The sequence below is a fragment of the Rhea pennata genome, chromosome 5 (genome assembly GCF_028389875.1).
Source record: "Rhea pennata isolate bPtePen1 chromosome 5, bPtePen1.pri, whole genome shotgun sequence".
In the NCBI taxonomy this organism is placed as follows: Eukaryota; Metazoa; Chordata; class Aves; order Rheiformes; family Rheidae; genus Rhea; species Rhea pennata.
In genome coordinates, this window is record NC_084667.1 from 11,200,958 (window position 1) to 11,222,948 (window position 21,991).

The 21,991-nt window shown below is 42.0% G+C and overlaps 1 long non-coding RNA gene across 2 annotated transcripts in view; it reads right to left on the reverse strand.

Annotated features, from left to right (window-relative positions):
* Positions 1-3,562: 3,562 nt before the first annotated feature.
* Positions 3,563-21,991, reverse strand: part of LOC134141646 (uncharacterized) — a 30,573-nt gene continuing 12,144 nt past the window's right edge. For both annotated transcript variants that reach the window (XR_009958684.1, XR_009958685.1), the window contains exons 3-4: positions 21,696-21,862; positions 3,563-14,250 (exon numbers count right to left, since the gene is read on the reverse strand). This is a non-coding gene — a long non-coding RNA (uncharacterized LOC134141646). The remainder of the gene's footprint in view (positions 14,251-21,695; positions 21,863-21,991) is intronic.

The following is a 21,991-nucleotide window of genomic DNA, read 5'->3' on the forward strand; positions in this document are numbered from 1 at the left end:
CCCACCTTGGGAAGGGAAAGCGGGAAGACGGAGTGAACCCCCGCGGCCTGAGGGCAGCGCGAGAGGGCTGCGCGCGGCGCCGGAGCTGCCCGGGCACGCCGAGGGGACGCGGCTCCCTGGGGGGCGAGGAGAGGCCTCGGCCCGGCCCGGCCCGCCGCGCCGTTGCCCGGCGAGAGGGGAGCGCGCAGGCCGGGGACGGGGCTGGGGAGGAAGGGCAGCGCTCCTCACGTACACACCAGCTTTCCATCGCTAATCTTTGTGGAAAAGTGAATTGCTCTGCCCTGTTTCATGTGGGAATGAGAAGGAATGTTTGCATCTGTTAACGTTCAGCGAGACTCACTTCGCAAACGGTGTTTGTTTTAGGGCCCTGTGAGGCCACTCGTAGCCTGATCCTACTTCCCTAGTAATGTTCCTGGGTCTGAGAGCAGAGCCGTTGGGACAGACGGGCTAGGAAGTTGTTGGCTAGGTTAAAACTGGTAGGAGTCTGACTGCAGAAACTGCTAGTTGTTTCCAAAAAAAACCCTGCTATTTGCTAGCTTTAAATGACTTAATAGACTCCCTTGATTTTTAAAGCCTCAGCATTGCTGTACTAGGGTCAAGGAATACTTTACAGCATTTCATACCCATGCTTGGATATGAGTAATGTGAACAGTGAAACAGAATATATAAGGATAAACTCTTAGTGCCTTCCACGAAGCTCAGTCAGTGAGAAGATTGAAAAAGGAAACAAAATCAAGCCTCAAACCCCAAACAACAGCTTGCTATTGTTTTACCTTACTCTGCCATTGTTTTTACTTCTAGGTTGTAGACTGCTTCCCCTAAAATCAATAGCAAAACTCTGACTTCAGAGGTGTGGGATCGAGCTCCTCAACACTGAACAACACTGTTATGTTGTTTCTAAAATCTACGTAACAAGATCATGTAGAAGGGATATTTTAAAACCCAGCTGGCAGCTGAGTAATGTTAATTGCTGTCAAGTCTGCCGCACAGATATTGAAGTTTGTAACTTAAACTCTGCGGAGGGGTTAGATTGGAAACTGATTACTAGTCAGGTGAGGCAAACCACTGTGGGATCCTCATACAACAGTCTCCTGGCTGGGCTCTGTGAGCCTCTCCAGTTAAATACTTCAGTAGAGTCCTGTGATTGCAAATGGAGTATTTGGAAGTGCCAGTAATAGATCAACAAACTAGTGACATGCATCCTCTCCAGAAACTTGTCTCTTTATAGTTCTTGTTCCAGAGATCATGTCAGCCCTTTTATTTGTATGAAGAAGGGTTGATCTTTTTCTCCATTACAAGGCGACCAGGGCATGTCTGACTTGCTCATTACCATCAACTGAGAAATACGACTAGTTTCTTTTATTTCCAGTAAGGGTCTGAATCCAAAGTTAATTAAGCCTAGTTGTCCACTTTTGATAGTCAAGGCAGTGGGAAGTGGGAGGAGAAGGGAATGCTATGAAAAAAGCAACAAAAGCCATTTTATATGTTCAAGATGTTTGAATTTTGTGACATTGATGGTCAGGCAATGGCAAGATGCCAGAGGGCTACTTCTGATTTGAATGTGTGTTACTATAAATAAAAAATGCATGCACTACGATTCCAACAGCTTATGTCTTCCAGACTAAGTAATAATTGCCTGCTGGTTAGGCTCATTAACAAAAAAAAAAAAAAAAAAAAAAGTACCTGATCGGCTTTGTTTTCATCCTGGTGAGTTGCAGTTGGGGCCACACTTTAGATCCCCAGAGGCTGCATTTTGGGAACTCCTACTGTGCAGAAAATGTATGGAAACTCAAATCTATGTATATAATCAGGCTGGATGGCAAAAGAGCTCAGGAAGGATATTTGTGCCTTTCAATGATTAAAAAAAAAGATATGGCAGCATTTCTAAGAGAGGGGACTCAGAGGGATTCCTTGAGGAAATTAGACATTGTTAAGAAATGGCTCCGAGTAAATAGACCGAAACCAAGACAGAGACAGCAAGTCTGAAATGGAAAATTGTGAACTGAGGGCAAGTTATACCACCAATCTCTCTGCATTCTGCTAAGAGAGCTTCTACAGCAGCACAGAGACAAGCTCCGTATTACCTGGGAACTGGAGCCCCAGGGACAGACACTCTGCCAGAATTTTTTGCTCATTAATGTACATGGTGGTACATTTATTCAAGAGATTTATCTAAAATCATGTACAGTAGTCTCCCAGTAACATCTGGGGAGGGAAATACCACACCATCACGTAACCCTTATTTTAGCCTGCTGTACTGCTCAAAAGACTGGTGAACAAAATTGCTTCTTTTATTTAGTTATCTCCCCATACTCATCCCCTTTGTATCTTCAGAACTGTTTCTTCTTATTTTACTGATTAAATGCTATTGTCAGCATTGTTCTGTAACAGAAGAATGTATTGTAATCTTAGGTCTTGCAAGCTTCCCTGCCTGGGTGGGCTCCTGAAACCCACACAGGGCCAGCAAGACTTTGGTGGGACCAGTCTTTCTTAAAACCCCACCTATTGGAACCAAAGGTGTGTGTAATGATCTCAGTTTTCATTTCTATTTTTCTAGCTCTCATGTTTGGAATAGGGAACTTGAGAATAGCCTAATGGATCATAAAACAAAGTATAAACAAGGAAAACACTCTAGGTTGATTATGCTTATTTTGACCAGTTTGATGTTTTTTTCAGGGGGCTCAATCCTTACTGAGTGTGTAGGATAAGAAAATAACTGTATTATGCCCTGACAGACATCAACACAATTTACCAACTGTGTTCTATCACCACAGAAACATTTTACCGTTGTACGGGGCAGAAAAAGCCCCAGCTTGAATTTCAGGTTTTGACCCTCCTGCACGTTCCTCACGCAAGCTAACCTTGCAGAGAAAGTTGGCCTTCGTTGTGACTGAAGGGTTCACTGGGTTCAGCATGGGCTGCTGATAGGGGAAAGTGTTGCACATTTTGAAAGGTATATCCAAGAGCAGAATCATTTATTGAGAATAAGCAAGCGCTGAAAGGATATTGCTGTTGGAATTTTCTCCTGAAGGAAGCAAATTTTAAGGCTTGCTAGGGTTGCTGCTTTTAATTTTTGAAACCAAATCAGAAACACTCTTTTCTCCTCAGATCATAGGAATGTCTTGGGAGAGTGCTTTGTCCTCTTTCAGGGTGCAGCCACCTGCTTTTCACCGCAAACTCCAAAGTCAGGAGCTTGTATTTTCCATTCAGTCCTTCTGTTCTCACTAATGCAAACTCACTGATGGCCTTAAAGGCAAATGGTTGAGTGAAATGCTAACAATTGGGGTCAAAGTGGGAATATTTATGTATGTCACTGAACATGCTCTTGTATGATGGAATCATACTGATTCCCTCCCCCCCCCCGCCGCCTTTTCCTTCTTTCCTTCCCCTCTTCCAATGAAGACTTGCTGTACAGTTTCACTTTCTCTAAGAATTGTCCAATTCTACAGAGACTTTGTACAGAACAGAGTTTCTATAGCATGCTAACGCTTTAGGGGAAAGTTCCCATGCAGATTTCTCTTCCCTTCTATAAAAAAACCCCAAACTGAGACTATAAAAAGCATTTGTTCATATACATTTTATTGGTGATGTTCAATTCACTCATTTCTGGCTTTCTCATCTCTGGCTTTCTTCCACTGCTTGTCTTTACCATCTCACTTCATATGAGTTCCCTTCTACCTTTGTCATTTGTTTCCCTCCTGTGTTCTCAAACCACTTGTGCAGGATAAAATCACTCAGATGTTAGACTCTGCTACTGTGATTTCATAAGGGGACTATCCTAGATATTAAAGCAACATATGTATATAATGTATAATGAGGAGTAGGATCAGACTCGAAAATGCCAAGTGCATTTTTGATCATTACTTGTAACAGACACTGAAGATGCTCAGGATTCACCAGAAACACTTGGTGCCTTGCAGGATTAGGTCTTTGGTCTATATCACTGCCTGGGAAGTTACTGTGCTGCTAAATGTGACAGCTAACTAATGTGTGACCTCTGGGGCCTGACACCACACTCTTCACCTTGACTGTGTAAGATATTTTGTTTCTGTGACTAGAAGTCCATCATAAAAGGCTTAAGTTTGAGTGAAGAATTTTTCTTTTGAAATAATAAATTTAAAATATCCAAGTGATGCATTTTATAAGATTTTTTTTTTTGAAAAATTCCCCAGTCATTTTTGCCACTGTTTTTTCAGTTAACAACAGTAATAAACCCTATCCTAGAGCAGATACACAGATTCTAAATTCCCTTCTTTTTGATTATTCCCAATGCTACTCACGGGATATAAAATAGAAAAGTCTTTGCAGAATCAGGTCCTAATAAAATAAAATGCACTGCATATGGTCCCAGAAGAATAAAGATATATTATCATTCCCACCTTACAGAAGCAGGAGGTTGTGTTAGTATATTGCATTTTATAATACTGTTTCTCTAACTATTCTCTAACTATTGGCCTCTCTGCTATTTTCTGCTATTGGCCTCTGTCAAAATTGCACACTGGGCTAAGTGGACCTTTGGTTGGAACCTGCACAGTGTATTACGTTTCTTTGGGTAACTGCTCAGTGTTACTTCTTGAGATTTGACCTTAAAAACATTCATATTTGGATGGAAAATGGTGGAAAAATAGAGTTTGACTACCATAAATGTGAAGATAAAGCAGAGAAACTTGACCCCCAGTGCTGAGCGTTTATGTTTCCTACTGTAATATGGGACTGTTGGGGATGTTCAGCACAGTGGAGCATTAAGTCCTAGGTGCAATAAAATTCAAACTAGTTAGAAAGCAAAACTGGGAATACAACCAGAATTACCCAGTTCTGCCAGTAATTCAAAAGGAACATCTAGTTCTCAAATCTGCCAACTGCTTGACATTTTTATCTACTTCTTTAAGAAAATAAAAGAAGAAAGTTGAAAGAGTTTTATTTTGTTGCTCCAATCCCACATTTCCCTTCCAGTTTCATGAAGAGCATACAAGATGTTAAATATTCAGCTCAAAATACCTTTTGGAAGAGTCTCTGCATTTAATATCGTGTTTGTAAGTTCAGGCCCTTTATTTTTGTATGTAAATTTCTATCCTCTGTTTCCCAACCTATAGGATATTCTTAAAACACTTTTTGATGTTTGTCTTTATTGTCTTCAGCTAATGGTTTTAATAAATTCTCATGTTTGAAGTTTTCTATGTAACACAAAAGATAAAGATTGTTATGAAAGCAAAATAATCTATTTCCACTGGCAGATACAGAAAACTTTCCTTTTGATTCTTTGACTTCTTGTTTTCACTATATCCATTGTAAATGCAATATTTTGTTTATATATACACACACCCATTAGGGCTAAGATAAAAACTGAACACCTGATTCTTATACCAGTGAATCCAATGGCAAATCATCTCCAAATTCCTGTAAAACTAGGATGGATAGACTCTACAGTTCTGGTAAGAAAAAACAACTTTCTGGCAAATCTCAAAGCCTGGAAAGTAAATCTGAAAAAAAAATGGCACAACAGGAAGCTTTACAATTTTCCTGAAGGAATGTTTGCAACTGACGATCCATGAGTTCATCACAGTACCTCCCCTACTCACAAAACCCCTTTTCCCACCTGAACCTGGGGACAATAAAGTTTTATCAGACAGTCTTGGGAAGAGGGTTTTTCTCTGGGTTCGATTTATGAATGTGTTCAGCACTTCTTGTAGTTAGCACCTACAAGGAAACTCAACATTTTCTGTGTGCTAGGTAACAAACGTCATAGCTCACCTGTTCTCCTCTGTGTAGTCGGATGCAGCTGTCCTAGCACCAAGATTGCAGGAAAGCTTTATCTGAAAAGCATCCGTCGTTTGGCTCCTATCTTCCTCTCCCCTTTTTAACAGCTGGTGTTTCCAAGAACTGAGTTGAAAGGCTGAGACAGATTTTCATTTTTAATAACTGAGCTTCAGGTTCCCCGGAGGAAAATGTCCTCCATTGGAGACAAGAAGGTCCTGTGTCACCCAAATTCTTTATTTATTAAAGAGATAGATGAGATCTTCTTACAAAACCACTGTAAAGACTCTCCTTAAATCTGGAGAGGTGTCCATCGCTGCTTTCTTACAGTCTTTTTCATTTTTATGGCCCTATCATGGAAATCTAGTAGGCCACCCACTGCTAGAAAGGCAGAAAGAATCACCTGAACTGAAGGGTGTGGGGAAATTAAAAATGGTGCTTGTATTCCTGGGTCAGTCAAAGACCTAATAGTGCAATGGAAGTCACTTAATTGCTTTCTGGTTCAGTTTCTTCAGGTGTGCAGTGTGAATAATACTTTAGAGAAAAACATACTGAGTTCCTCTGAAAGATGCTAGCAAGTGACAAATATTATTTTTGTCCATTCTGTTAAGGGGAGATTATCTTCTTTCAAGCTCCCATCCCTTCTCACTGCCTAGTGCTGAGAGTGTACAAATACAGAGCAAATTGACATATGTGGAAAATTCATGATAGAACATGAAATTCTCTGGACTGATTTTCAGTATTTGTTTCCAGTTCTTTAAACAATCTATTTTTACGAAGAAAAGAAAAATTTGGGGGTTGCTCTGGAACAAAAAAAATAGGGCAGTCTGGAACAAAAAAATAGCTAAGTTCAAGAATGTTCCTCTTTAGAGGGAGACACAAACATAATAGTTTCAAAAAAATCCATGGAAAAAGTAGTTTGTAATTGAAAAATAGCATGCTTCATTTCAAGAGTTACTTTACTGGAATGTGTTAAACCCCAAAGGGTCATGTTCTCAAATGCCTGTGGCACCTTGGGTGCCAAAGTCACGTCTGAGCATTGCCCTATGTTTTAAAATCTTGCCCAGAATTTCTGGGTTGAGAAAAACTTGGGGAAAAAAAGTTTTTTCTTTACTGGAGTAAAGACTCTTTGCAAAAAGAAAGTGGGAAGGTTGAAAGCTGACTTTGTACCAATGAACCCGAAGCCATTAAAGCTTTTGCAGAGGTTTCAAATGGGCAGCAGGCTATCTGCTGGTTTCAGAGGAGCAGGAGGAGAAGGCAGAGAAAAGCAAACAGAGCCGTTCAGCTGGTTGAGAGCTTTGGGTCCTACCTCTAGATTGCTAATGTAAGGTGAGTGAGTTGTGATGCCAACAGAAATGCAGCAACCTCTCCTTCGACTTACATGACTCACAATTTGTTTGTTCCCCTTTGGGGAAGTACCGTGGCTTCCCCACTGGTGCTGCCCAGGCTAACACCTGATCTGACTCATCACTCCCTTTCCCTGGGGACTAACCAGAAGGACTATTTCTGGTTAAATTAACTTTCATATTCTTCTTTTCCTTCTCTCATTACAATTTTCTGCTAGTTTTTCTTTCTCATACCTCTGCCTCTATTTCCCGCTGCAGTCTCTCTTCTTTTCTTCCTCTCATCTCTTTTGCTGTTCCACCAGTTCCCTTTCTTTCTACCACCTGGTCTCATTTTTTAATCATCTTTCTCTTTTTCTCTCCTGCCAAGGAAGGGCACTGGAGATGCTTGCTCACAGCACCACTGAGTCTTCCTGACTGTAGCTGGTGCTCTCCGTTGTCAAAGCACTTCACAAGAGTATTGGTATGGTAATCGAGGGGGGAAGGTAAGCAAGTGTCCTATTTTATTGACAGGGAGACTGAGACAGCTACCTCGTCTGTCTGTTTCTGATCATAAGTATCCAGTTTGAGCTGCTAGCTGGCCTTCCACTCACCAGGTTTGACAACTCTGTTATTTCTGTCTTTGTTTTCCTTGCTATTATTTTAGTATATGATTATTCACACTAACACTAGCTGACATGTCCAAGAATAACCAGAGGCTCGGTGGTAGCGCTGAAAGGAGCAGGCTGTCTCTCTTGCTAGATTCCTTTATCTAGCCTTTGCTTTGTGCATATAGCAAGGGAATTGCCAGCATTTCAATAACAAGAATAGGTATTGCCACTCTTACAGAGCTGTCTTGATAGTCCACAGATCCAAATTGCTGAGTCATATGATTGTGTTTTGGGCTTTCTGTAAAGTATTGTATTATTTTTGAAGGGAAATCACAATGGAGGGATATGGCAAGTCCTGTGTCAGCCCCCCTGGGAACGGCAGGTACCCGCAGAGCGCTACTTTGCCTTTGTGTTGCGCGGTTCTCTGGGAAGCCGACACAGTAACAGCCCCAAAGAATGAGCAGCTTTATCACGGAATCGCAGAATCACAGAATTCAGTATTTCCTCTCAATTCACTGTAACTAGGGAGCAACTACCGAGGAAAGGCATGTATTACCGTATAGGAGAAAGGGTGCATATCGTACCTTTCTGTGTACTGGCTCAGAGTTGATTGAAATGAGTTGATTAGCGTATGCAGAGACTATGCAAGCTCCAGTTCTTTACTGTGTGTTACAGTGGATAGCACTTTGGAGGTTTGTTGAAGAGTTAGATGGGAGTTCATGCCTAAGTGAAAGTAAAATTAGATCAAGAATGAGCAGAAGCTAGACAAAAGCAGTGAAAGATGACTCGTAATGAATCTCTGGGGAATCTTAGGCAAATCACGTTGCCTGTCTCAGGACTCAGAGTTTCTATTGCTAAAATAAAGATGTAATTTCACACATCACTTGTATAACTTTGATATCTGAAAACATATTAAAGAAGTGAAAAATATTATTACTGTTTTAAAGGAGCAGTGGTTTTTTCTTTCTTTGAAACTGAACTCTATTATATGCTTGCTTACCCCATTTTTATGCCTATGTTGTTACAGCTATCAGCTTAACTGAAGTTAATTTATGCTTACTGAAGAGCTGAGGTCGTGGACTTAGGTTTTATCAATAAATTCCATGCCATAATAATGTCCAGTGTCTCAATTTGTTCATGTTGCAAAATGGTGTCTCTCCTCAATCAGTAAAATTTTTATGCAAATAGAAATAAGCAGGGTGTAAAAGTTTCTAAGTTCGAATACTCTGTCAGCACTTGTTGCATACCACCTGTATGTTCTTTTAGAAATTTCCTCGTAAAGTCCAGTGTTTCCTTCATGGCATTCCCAAATTTAGGAGCATCCTACAAAAGATTCTGCATGTACTCATTGTATTTAAAATACCAAAACAAATGTAATTCAGCCATGCTGATCTACTAGTCTGAAAGCTTACAGAAGATAAATTTGAAGCCCCTGTGACTGGCTATTCATGAAAGCGAATCACTACTCTTTTTCTGAGTACTTACACAAGAAGTCTAACTAGATGACTTACAGGAATAGAAAAAACATGGTCTTTGGCACCAAGCACACTTAGAGCTTAAATGGAATACCCCTCAGCATGGAAAAGAGGAAATTTGGGGGAAAAAAAGCAGTGGAAAAAATTCAACTAAAAATCAGTTGAGGTTATTGTTAGATGACATTCCATAAAGAGGACAAAGGCTCATTTTCCTTTAATTTCTTATGAACTTTTCTCAATATTTAGCAACTACAGGTTTCAGAGAGGGCTGTCACTAATCCTGAAGTATAGTGAAAAGGATTTTAGATGTCTGAAGAGCAAGGACCCCAGAGTGGGGAGCAGGGGGCTGGAAGGACCACTGTGGGAAGCTAAAGAAACAGACACACTAGTTCACAGGTTGAAGGTGGGTTGGCCTGTGCCTGGTAGAAATGTTCTAAAACCATGCTTACTCGAGAGATAAAGAGGATTTGTAAAAACAAATATAACTACAGGCGGACACATTAAGCCAAATACATTCCTAGTAAAACTCGCCTGGCTTGCACTGCAGGGGTGAATTTGGCTTCATGTGTGACCTTATCTAAGACTACAGCAGTGACATCTAATAAGTATTATATTAACACTGTATATACTTGGAGACTTTTATTTATAAATGGATTTACAGATAAATACTTTCTGGTGTATAGAAGTTAGGATTCTGTGAACTTGTGTACGTGCCATATGGCACAATCTATACTCTTGGTTTGTGCCTATATATAGAAAGTAAATATATGCAGCAAAGCAGTGGGGGCAGGGGAGGCGTTGGCCCTGATCCATTACACCTGGCCTTTCTAGAAGACCATTAAAATTTCATGTTGTTTTCCTCCTATGTCTCCTGCGGTCTTTGTTCCACTCAGGCCACTGCTGACCAGCACGCCTCCCGAGCTCGGCAGAGAGAAAGAGAAGGTCTGTAGTTTGTATTTTGTTGCTCCTGCAACTTCTAATGAGCTGTCAATCAATGGCCCTGCTTCTTTGAGGCTTATCTGTGACTGCTGAGAAGAGCCTGCCCCAGGGATACATGCAAGCTAGAAGCAAAGACACCAACAGCGTATTTAAAGTGTTTTTTTAGCTTTACAACCAAGAATTGTCTCCAAATTATTGTTGCATTCAAGCTCTTACAGTAAAAAACGTCACTCAGGATTATAGCACACAAACAAACTGTTATTTTGTTATGAAGGAAGAGCAGTAATCTCTATGCCTTATCAAAGTCATCATGTAAACAGGACAAATTACCTTGCGTCAGACTGGCTTGCGGATCACCATTTTTGGCAGAAAGAAAGGAAGTTAATTTCTAGAGATGAGTCAAAAGTGGAACCATGTTGTGAACCCACAGAAGCTTGGGAGGGTAGAAAACATGATCTCATTCTACTTTGGATACATCTTTATAGTATTTGTAATTCAGCTGCATCACAAAGCCACAGGAAGAAGTGAAGGACGCTGAAGAGGTCCATAGCAAGCTCTGAGCCAGCCTTAAAACGGTGTCACTGTAAGCACTGGGAGCCACGGCTCTGTGGCTCTGTTTGGAGATAGCCCTTTTAGCGAAGGGTTGCGAAGCAGCCTCTCGCTGCCGGGGCCGGGTGCGCCGTTCGGCGAGCGCACGGAACAGACTGCGTAAAGGGGCCGCTTGGACAGTGCTCCTGAACTTTGGAGGCTCTGCCGACATGCAGAGCTATTTAACTTGAAATGCCAAGACCTGGAGGGATTTCCCTGCTAACTAACTTGTGAAGCCAAACTCCTTATTGTGTCCTACTTGGCAACAGGCTTTTAACCCTTTTTGTTAAAGGGTTAAGAGAGCTGAGAACTAAGTGGAAAGCCCACTGCTTGATATTAACCAAGCAGCTTGGCTTTATACCCGCATGAGGATGCTCATGAAGCTATAATTTTGGAATGAGAAAAACACTTGTATTTCAGAACGGCTGAAGAAGAAAGGGAAGCTTTCTCTGCGAGCCCTCTTAGCAGAATTTAGTTGTAAGTTTGGGAAAGAGGGAACTTTGCTTAATATTATAGTTTCGTGAAATAAATTTAGCATAATAAATAAATTCCGTTGCTGAATCCAGGTTAACTGGTTCTCTATTGTTTTCACCTTGTAGAACATACCCTAGAAACTTTACCACTCTCACCCAATCTCTCAAAAACTGCAATACCTGATTTCATACTTTTAACATACCTATTTCCCCAACATCTCTCTGAGGTGGGAAGATGCCCCACCTTTTGCAATGGGAGGAAACAGGACAAGAAAAGCCAAGTGACTTGCCCAAGGTTGCGTGGGAAGTCTGTGGCAGGTGAGGAACCATGGTGGCAGCTAACACTTTAATCACTGGACCACTCATCCTTCACTGCCCGTTACACCTTTGCAAAGTCAACTACCATACCAGTCTAGCAACATTTTGCACCACTCGAGATTTTTTATGCAGCAAGTTTAAATGCCAGGATAGTCTTACAAACAGCTGTACCATACTGTCAGTTTATACAATTACATTGTGAGTCCCAAGATATCTAGTGTTTTTTGGCAGGCCAAGCTCCTGGGCCAGCACTTTGTTTCAAATCATGTTGGAGGAGAAAATCTTGAAAGTAAGAGTCTCAATATGGAAATGCAGAAGTCAGATAGAATGAATTGTACACACTTACTGCATTTTAAAAACAGATTTTTAAGGCAGCCTCTTGCCTTTTTATGGATTGACTTATGATTTCTGGATCCTTCGTGTTGCTAATACTGATATTCCCTCAAACAACCACAGTGAAAACATATCATTAGTGAAACTGGTGCTGTATTTAAACTAGAGCATCAGGAGATGGCCAAAAAGGAGATGGAAGGAGACTCTGAGGTTATGCGATCAAGTAGCTGTGTAATACATGAAGTCTCTACTTTTTCTGCACAAGCTAAACAAGGCTTGGCTAGACACACAGACTTTGAAAGATAGGAAATTTAGGGAAAGTTGTCCTAAGAATTCTATTTTTCTTATGCATGCCTTTGTTCAAAGTACAACTTCTCTACAGTAATGTTGGAATGGACTTGAGTAGGGGCTTTTCACAGCCAGGTCAAGTAGCAGACAGAAGGGTTTTCACACACTCTGTGTCCTCTCTGGCTCTACCACACCATGGTGAACATACATATTTTGTGTAGAGCTGTGAAGCAGATGCACATTACCCAGATTTAAGCACATTGCACTCTGATTCTTGTCATCTCCTTGGTGTGGAAGCCAACAACTAGCCACTACGGAGGAGGCACACAGCAGTCTCCTCTTTCAGGTGAATGAAAGTGGTTACGGCTATTGTATTTTGTGCCAAGCACTTAGAGGTTGGTTACAGCATCCAGTATATACCTGAGGAGCCAGCTACTCATGTCCAAAGGAATGGAATAATTTGGGTCCACAAATCCCCATTGTACACAGGTGCCTGACTCAGGGCCTCAGTAAGTGCCTAAGTCCTGGAGAAAGGTAGGGCTCTCTACATGCTCAGCCTTCCTGCTTTCCTTATGTATCCCTGTACTCAGCATCCCAGCTGCTGTGAATATTATTCCTGGGTGCCAGCTGCTGCAGGGTGTTGGTCACCTAATTCGGGCTCATGAACTCAAAGCTAACGGCCCTTGAGACAGCTGTGGAGATGCTTGGCCAAATCAAGCCTTAGTACGACTGAGTGTATAAAAATGCACCTTTCCTTTGGCTAATGTATATTTCCTGCTCCTAGGCAGTCCAGACAACACCTTGCTGCACTGAAAAAAGCTAGCCATTACTACTAGCTCTGGTATATGTGATGCCATTGGACCCTTTGTACCTTACAAAGTTTTGTAGAATTTGAATACAGTTAAGAAATGGAAGATCTAATGTGTTACTGACCCTATCTGACCTACCAGTCCACTGTAGAAACACCTGCATCCTTTCCCACACATGCTAACTATGATTATTAGCGTTTCGGGCAATGCAACCTTTCCAAGTGGTTCTGGCTAAATCCCTTTGCATCCCTCTCCCCTCAGCCAATCTTTCAAGTCACGTGGATGCAACAGTGGCAGGTCCTGTTTAAATAACTGATTATGTACAGGCACCATAGGGGTCATTCAGCTGTTGGACCTTGTGTGCAGTCCTAACAGCTGTTCCCCATTTCCAGCAAGGCAGAGGAATTTTCTGTGGGCAAAGTTTGGCCCTTGGGCTGCCAGTCAGACCACCCCACTTATCAGTGAAATCTGAGATGTTCTGGGGCTACAATGGCAAATTTCTTTCTAAATGTCATCTCTAATTATTCTATTGCTTAGTTCTTAGTAGTCCAGAAAGACTCTCTGTCTGACCATTTGTACATTTAGAAACCCCAGATGTCAACTGCCAGCTGTGTTGCATGGAGCTGTCTGCTCCTCTTTGGGTTACAGTACAGTGATGCCAATTGTTGATCTTCTCTGAGATGTGTGAGCATAAGAGCAAAGCACTTTGGACAGTTCACAAGCAGTCAACAGCATCCTTAAGAATAGGCTTTGAACAGTTCTGTTTGGATTCTTAGGGTCAAAAAAAGCGAATCCTTCAGCACACCAAAACAGCAGTAAAGACACAAGGTTCTTCTGTTTTTAAAATAGAAAACACAGCATTTGAAGGTCAATGCCTCAAAGCTCAGGTATGGATCCCAAGTTCCCCAAAGCATGGGGCAAAAAGACTTGGAGATTTGCTCTTATTTAATTGCCAGATCACTTGAAATGGTTACCAAAACTGTTTTGAGGGTTGCCCCTCATACCTTACAGGTTCAGGAAATTTCCTTTTCTAAAGAGCAGGATCAAGAACCCCACTTAGAGTAAATACATGTCAGCTCCCAACATTTTTGTCTGTGGTTAGAGGACAACATGTCTTATTTAAAAGAAAAGTGAGTGAAAGAGAGAGAGAGACAGAGACAGAGAGACTGTCTGAGTGACAGATACCGCACTGCAGTCCCCGTGTGAATAATTGAAGTGGAATCTGGAATGCACACCGCCTCGCCGGGGACTTCTGGAGACCACGTCTCATCGGAAGAACTGACTGTTACCGGAGAGGTAATGGAGAAGTTGCTGGCCCAAGCCTCTGTAGTCTCGGCCTGCTGTGGAACAGAGATGCCTGGGTCAGAAGGAGCACCCCTCACGGCACAAAGTATACGGGATTTGAAAACTGGGCATCAGTCCAAGGCCTAAATAGAAGCTCACAAAGAGATCCTTCAGAGATGCCAAGGGCAGCCAGAAGCTTGCCCCGAGGAAAGGATGGCAGGATTTTTGAAACAGTGATGCCACAGGAGATGAGAGAGTCTAGAAATCTCCTTTTACTCATTTCAGCATTAAACATCCCTGAGCAAAATTACCTGACGTGCTATTAGAAATAGTTGCATCCTTTTGCACTGCAGCTCTAACCGGTGGCCTTTTCTAACTATGGACAAAAAATTACATGGCAAATATTACCACTGAGATAGAGATTTAAATCCCAACACAGTGATACTCTTCTGAGCTTATTTGACTCTAATGGCCGTTACTACTTGTGTTCTGTCAAATCTATTCACTGAGACAAAATACGTATCAAATCTTTTCCAAGGTATAGGATTATTTCAAAAAACATTACCAGGTTCAACCTATTAGCAAAAGTACTTTTTTTGCAAACTTCCTAGCTCAGGAAGCTTAGAAGCATCATACTTGCTAATTTTAAAAAGAGATAATGATTTTGCAAATGATTTTTTTAAATTTAACAACTACAGATTTCCAGTTTGCTACCAACCTCTCTTGACTTTAAACTCAGTTTGCCAGCAGCCACTCCAGGCAGAACAAAACAGCCAGAAATATTATACCTATTGAGATCCAGACTGCTGCCTTTTGGGAATAGAGAAGAGTTTAATAGGATGGGGGAAAGCATTAGTATAGCTACAATTGTTGGGGGACAGAATGGTTTATTTAGTTGCTTCTCAATGACATATCTTTCTTAGGTGTTTCTAGGATGCCCATCACACAAGTATCTGAGCTCCATCTCAACTGTCTGGAAGGTAGTAACCGAAAACTGCTATTCGATCTCACTCCTTTATCTAATCTCATCTATCAAGAGCATGCTCAGCAGGCTGGTATCTGAGCACCTCAGGGAACTTGCACAAAGTCAACAACCTTTTTTGGCATCTCCTTTTTGTATTGGAAAAAAGCAGTACTTAACATCAAGGAAAATACAAATGAGTACTGTGTGATCTAACTGTGCACCCACAGGGAATGTGGGGAGGATAAGTAGGGGGGAGCATAAAGGACGCTCCCCTTTCTACGGAAGTCTTCCAGCAGTCCCATCGTCATCACTCATTACCTATAACACAGTTGATAGAAAAGTCTGCATGTTCGATGTTCTGTGCAAATGTTGTAAGATGTTTAACAGATGGGAAAAGCTAACTACAGGTAAACTGTTGGCCCCAGACTACTCAAGCAGATAACAGCAGAGCCACAGCTGCAGTCCTTGGGCTTGGATCCAGGATAATAAATTCTCTGCACTGGACTTGAGGTAGCCTACACTTGAGTTTTTAAGCCTCAGTGGACTCCCTCAACCTACAGATTTACCACTGAGAACAACGGCTTGTCATCTCCTTTCACCCCCTTCCTTCCAAGCATATATTAGCAAAACGTCTATAGACTTACCAGGGTGTAGCACATCCCTACACAACATCCCCCTATGCCAGCTCCCAGCACATGCCAGTTCCCACCACAGGGAAGGTGGACAAACTGCTCCTAGAAATCCCCAGCTGGCCCTTGGGCAAGCTTTGAAGTTGCCTTTGGGCTGAAAAGACCAAAGATTCCAGGGCATCTGACTTCTAGGACCTCATCCGATGCGGAGTACCTTTAGCAGCAGTACTGGCCAAAGCAGCCCTCACACTCCGTTTTGTCCCAACCTTGTGCTATCTCCTTTGAGTTTTGCCAGTGGAGCAGCTTGTGGGATTAGATAGTGATCTAGACTGAGAAGTAACCTGCTATCTTTTAAGGCATGGTGCCAGTAGGAGCTGAAACTGAAACACAATTGAAAGAGCAGCTCAGCAGTAAGAACAATCAGTTGAGGTTTTTTGCCACCAAAAGAAATGGCTGCCAAATTTTGCCCAAATCCAGTACTTAAATTTAATTCCATATGCTGATGAGACTGCTTGTTTCAGCTGCTGTTGCTGAAGCTCCTGCTACGTGGCTTGCTGATGGACAAGAAAGAAGTTACTCACTAAGTAAATTCTCCTAACTTCTACATCTCAAATTCATTTTAAGGTCTGCCCTGATAACTGTTGGCCTCCTGAAGAATAATAAAAGCCTTGATGTAGGCGCTTATGATTAACTCTGTTAAGTAGTTAGAGCATTTAGAGAAAGAGTCTATAGAGGCCAAAGGCTTCTGTGCACCTTCAAGTCCATATTTCAAATTCCTCGTAAAGCTTACTTGCTTTCCTGATCAGTCCTGCTCTCTGCAGTGTAGACCTTACTTCCTAACATGCTGTCAGTGCCAGCTGTGAGGACCTGGAGCCTATGCCACTTTATCTCAAGTCAGGCTGAACTAACGGTGCTTGGAATTAATAAGGGATCATGTGCTCAAGTTCTATAAATAAATGAAAGGGACAGAGTCATCCCTAGGAGCCTTGTCACCTTTTAGGCACTCATGCATACCTTAAGTGCCCTGGGCCAGCACAACAGCTCAGGAACAAAATGAGCAATTAATTAAACAAATGTACAGTAACAGAGGTAACGGAGTAACTATCTACACAGTGGGAAAGCTTCCCAGAGCCATGTCACCTGATCAAAGCCTGTGCTAATAGAGCAAAGTAGAAAGGAAATGAGTAAAGCAATGAGTTTTAAAAAGATCAGAAGTTGTGTCTGAAAACCAAGAATACCTAGTTCTGTTCTCAGGGTACAGACACATTAAATCATCAAAGGATGTGAAACTCCCAGTGCATCAGCTGCTCCAGAGAGCTGCCTGTGCACACACTCCTGCTTGCAGTAAACATGAATAACCTGAGATTGTTTGTCCCTCAGGAGAGATGGCAACCTCACAGTTATCTTGGGTAACTCTTGGTCATGAAAGCACAGAGCAACTGATGACCCTTCAGTTCATAGCCGAGTTCCCCAGGTTGTAACTTAGTGTGCCCCTATGCTCACCTACACCAGCAAGCTAGTGAAAATATTGGCTTGAGCTTTATACTGCAGTCATGGTTAATTTTCTGTTAGAAGGCTGATAGTTACATGGAAGAGCTTTACTCTGTGGCACTCAAGTGCCATACCTCCTGTCAAACAAGGCCTACAGCAAAGCATGATATGCTTTGTCCAACATTTGGACTAGGAGACAGAAGTGTCCTAAAGAAGTACTAGGACATCATCTGTATGATTGTAAAAGCCTCTTTTGCCTCTAAAGCAAAGATCTCCAGATATCATTCACTAAGAATCAGTTCTAATAGTTTCAGAAAAGCCTTGGAGGTCTCATAGCCTAATATGAAATGTGAGAAAACATCTGCTGAGTCTTTCACTCTGTGAATAACAGCATTGATTTTGGAAGAAATGCTGCAGTACCAATATCAAAAGCATTTAAGCCCCTCCAACACTCTCAATTTGGCAGAAAATGCCCTGATCTTTGAAAGAGGCTAAAGATAATATGATTGAAAAATCCAGAACTGCTGAGTGCACATCAGACTTACCTTCATTAAAATTTGTTAATGACTGTTGGCTGAAATATTCTAGAGAACACTAATTTTAAGCATCTGTGTTAAAAACTGGCATTGGCCAGCAAGTCTAATACAAAAATACTATCTGAAACACTAAAATGATCTGTAAATCACTTCCCAGTGTAGATGTGAGCACAGGACACGTGTGTATTACTGCATATGTAACCTCAAGTAGACAGCCAAAACTAAGGAAATATGTGATGAAACACATAGTTCCTAAAAATAACTGGCAAGAGGGAGAGTTAAATAGTCAGTTTGCCTTCTACTCTTCAGCTATTGATGGGTGGATTAATGGTGAATCTGCAGGGAAAATGCTAAGTAGCATCACTGGGAACAGACATGAGAGTCAGAACAGGGCTGAGGGTTTTATTTTCCACTTATATCAGTAGAATTCCAGATTGATGCTCTTAAATGAAATAAATCCTGATTCACAATGCTGTGATGCAGTGGACGATAAGTCCCAAGGCACAATATTAATATAGGATTTATTTCTTTGCTCCATTAATAATGCGATGTTTACTGGAGCTGCTGAAAATGATTGGGCCGTATCTCCCCTGATGGGATGTAACCAGGGATGTAAGCGTTGCGCATTTCCCTCTCCAGTACAGGAGATCAAGAGAGTGCGAGGGAGCCAGATTAAAAACGCACATACAGATACAGACACCCTTCCTAAATCAAGATGTCGTGTTTTCAGATTTTCATCAATAATATGGTTCCCTTGGAAAAAAAAAATCTGTTATCCACCTCCCCTGTTTTTCTACTGATGCACTAAAATGAACTGTTGATTGTCTTTTTTCATTATGGTAGTAACATGAAGATTTATGCAATTCTCAGACCTTTACTTCATGCCTACACTTCATCAGAGCCCAGTGCGATTAGTTGGCTGAATATGGTGCAGCTTATCGTGGGGGGAGGCCTCTGCCTTGAAGCGCTGGGGTGCACTATCCCACGCTCAGCTGCCCCTTTACTGACAGGTGAAACTCAGCTCAGCCTAGCGGGGTGACATGCAAAGCAGGGCAAGTGTACAGCAATATTCTCCATATTTAAGCTTAACAACATTTTGAATATTCCTGGTGAATTCCCAGCAAATCGTACTACTGCTACCCTTTATCTCAGGCTTCTAAAAGGAAACATGTGGCTCTGATTTACGTCCCCCCTCGCCCAAATTACTGCATGGCGGAGCAGCAAGGGAAATAGGAGGCTAGACAGAAAAATTACAAAGCAGCCTTTGCTATGTCTAAAGAAGCCCTCTAAGGGAAAAATTGTAAAAATGGCAGAAAAATGAAATAATAAAGTTGCAATGTTGGATTAGGTACATGCAAAAGCAGGAAAATGTTAGGGCAGGTTCTTGGCTGCAATAAGCAGCTGTAGCTTCATTAAGTGGATGCGACTAGGTTGATTTTCACTATGGGTGATCTGTTATGGTGTTCAGTACCATTATAATTTCTAATGAGCTATTTTTGCTATTATTAAGTTTGGTAGTCTTAATAATTTAGCTTTTGCCCCAGCCAAAATAAGCTATTTTAATCACTAAGAGTAATGGGGCAGGTTTAGCTCAGTTGGTTGAAGCGTGGTGCTGCTAATGCCAAGATTCATTATTGCCATCTGAAGTTGTCTTTTGCGTTCAGAAAGGTACTTCTGAAGTCTGGCCTGGCAACATGCCTCAAGGCAGATCCAAATGTCTTCTTGAAAAGCCTATCTAGACCAGTAAATGAGCAGCACTTACAATATGCTAATGAGCACATATTGCTTAACACATTTTAAAACGCAGGAGAAGAGGTGCCTGCTCAGGGTGTAGTTCCTTGTGTAGTGAAGTTAGGTTAATGTCTTGCCAGTGACAACAGGCGAAAACATGCTCCCTCTTCCCTTCTTCTGCACTGCTCCCTGTGTTCCCAGGTGTATGGTCCTGCTCCCTGCTTTACTCGGTTTATGCTTGCTGGACCCTTTGTATGAACCAATTCACTGAGCCTAGCAAGGAGGAGTCTGGATGATGCTTGTGCGGGTGGATGACCATTTTGGTTTCACATAAGCCATCAAGATGTATATGGACTTCAACTGGCTGCCTCACAAATTGTAAATTGGAAAAGAAGCTACAGTAATAGTCCCAATTTCCCCTTTTGTGGAACAATTTTTAGATACGGAGTCAAAAGGCAGTCTTTACACTTAAAATGTGAGTCTTCACAGTTAGCTAAAGTCACTTCTACAGTCTATTCCGGAGAGTCCCCAGGTGGGCTGCACACTCCTGACCACTCGTGGGTGATCCCACTGAGGATATTTTGGCCTACTGCAGGTCACTCTAATCCTTCTCGGCCCATCTCTGAACTTCAGACTTCCTCCCACCCCTCTCCTGCACACCTATTCCCTGCCTTTTGAGATACCAAGAATCAGGGTCCCCTGCTCTTGCACTTCCCTCTGAGCTTCATGTTTTTCTCCTTTCCCTTCTGGGCTCAAACCTCTCTGCATCAGAACTGACTCTGGGCCCCTCTCATTCACCTATTTCCGATCACTGTTCACCCCCTCCAGGAACGTAGATTCACACAGCCTCTGGATTGTAGGCTGTTGACACAGCTGTCTATATTAATATGTTTCTTTCAGATGGATAAAAACTGATCAAGATTTGGCCCTCGGTGAATTCTTGTAAGACAACAGCCTATTTTTCATTATGGTAAGTATGTTTGTTCTGTTCCTTCTGGGTACGATAGGATCTTGCTTACTCGGATGCACAGGGTGCCGCTGTTCACTTTGGCCTCGCTATCTGTATTCAAACCTTTTGTTGCAATAATCAGAAAAGGAGGGGTATAAACACCTAGCCTGGGGCGCAAGCTGTTAGTTTAATATAAAGAGATTTAAGTAGGAGCAATGGGAGAAGGAAACAGGCTGAATATCAGGAAAAGCTCCTGCCAGTGAGACGTGTTTGGCTGTGAAATCTTCTCCCAGGGGAAAGAGGTCAAAGCCTCATTGTTTGGAAGTGGGGCTGGTCAGAACTGTTTTGGAGCAGCCGAGGGAGTGGTGGAGGTGAAGAGAAGAGCAGCAGCTGTGCGTGGTGGAGCAGCAGATATAGGAGAGGAAGTGGCTGGGTGGACGGGGAGAAAAAACAGAAGAAGCAGGGGAGGCCGAAGGAGGAGTGGTGCACACATAGGCAAAGGCACAAGGGACACAACAAAAGCAGTAACAGAGGCACCGTGGGGAGCAGTGGACAAAAGGAGCAGGGAAAGCAGGGAAAGCAGAGAGGAACGGGCAGGAGCAGCAGATGTGCAGGACAGGAAGGAACGGTGGAAAATGCAAAGGGCAGCACTGAAAGGAGTGAGAGTGTAGGGATGAATGACAATAACATGGTCTCATTTATTTTTTGTGCACTCAGTGGCTAACCAAAGCTAAACGCTATTAAAACACGGGGAAAGGACATCTTTTGGCAACAGTTTTTGAATAGATCTCTTAGCCTAGGGCATTTTTTGCAGTTTTAGCTTTTTTCTCATTCTGCATTTAGAGGAAATCAAGATTCTTCAGTGTTTTTCTTGACAAAGTCAGGGACAGACAGACTAGAAAAGCCTCCAGCGCAGTACCTTAGAGCGTGAAGCGTAGGCACAGGCAACGTTTTGACATTTCCCATCTTCTTGATAATAAATGCTTGATGATATGAGCTGAAGGAGAATGTCAGTGTTGCATCATTTTTACTGGCCATTCATTGCTTTTGTTCTGTTTTTATGGACTATAGAAAATTCCACAAGTTCAGTGACATTTCGTTCCTCTCACTGGCGTGAACTCCCCACCAAGCAATTCCTATTATGATATGTATTAGTTGAAGTTCTTCAATAATCCCTACTACATCCTCTATTAAAACTCACCATTAGTTACCTGGTGTTCCACGACTTTCAGAAGTTCTTCAGCTATCATCAAGAAGGAAATTGCCTGCTCAGTTGCTTTCCCCATAATAACGTTAATGTTTCTTTTTCTCTAAACCAGGCTACTCATTTAATTTTGCTGAAGTTTGTTTCATAATTTCCATGTGGATCTGCAAAATACAAAGCAATTTATCAGTTTCAGTTTTGGCTAGTCTGACAGAAACTTCATGTGCTTAACTTCTCCTTGAGAGATCATAACAGTGAAAAAAATACAGGATCTTCCCCAGGACCAAGTGACA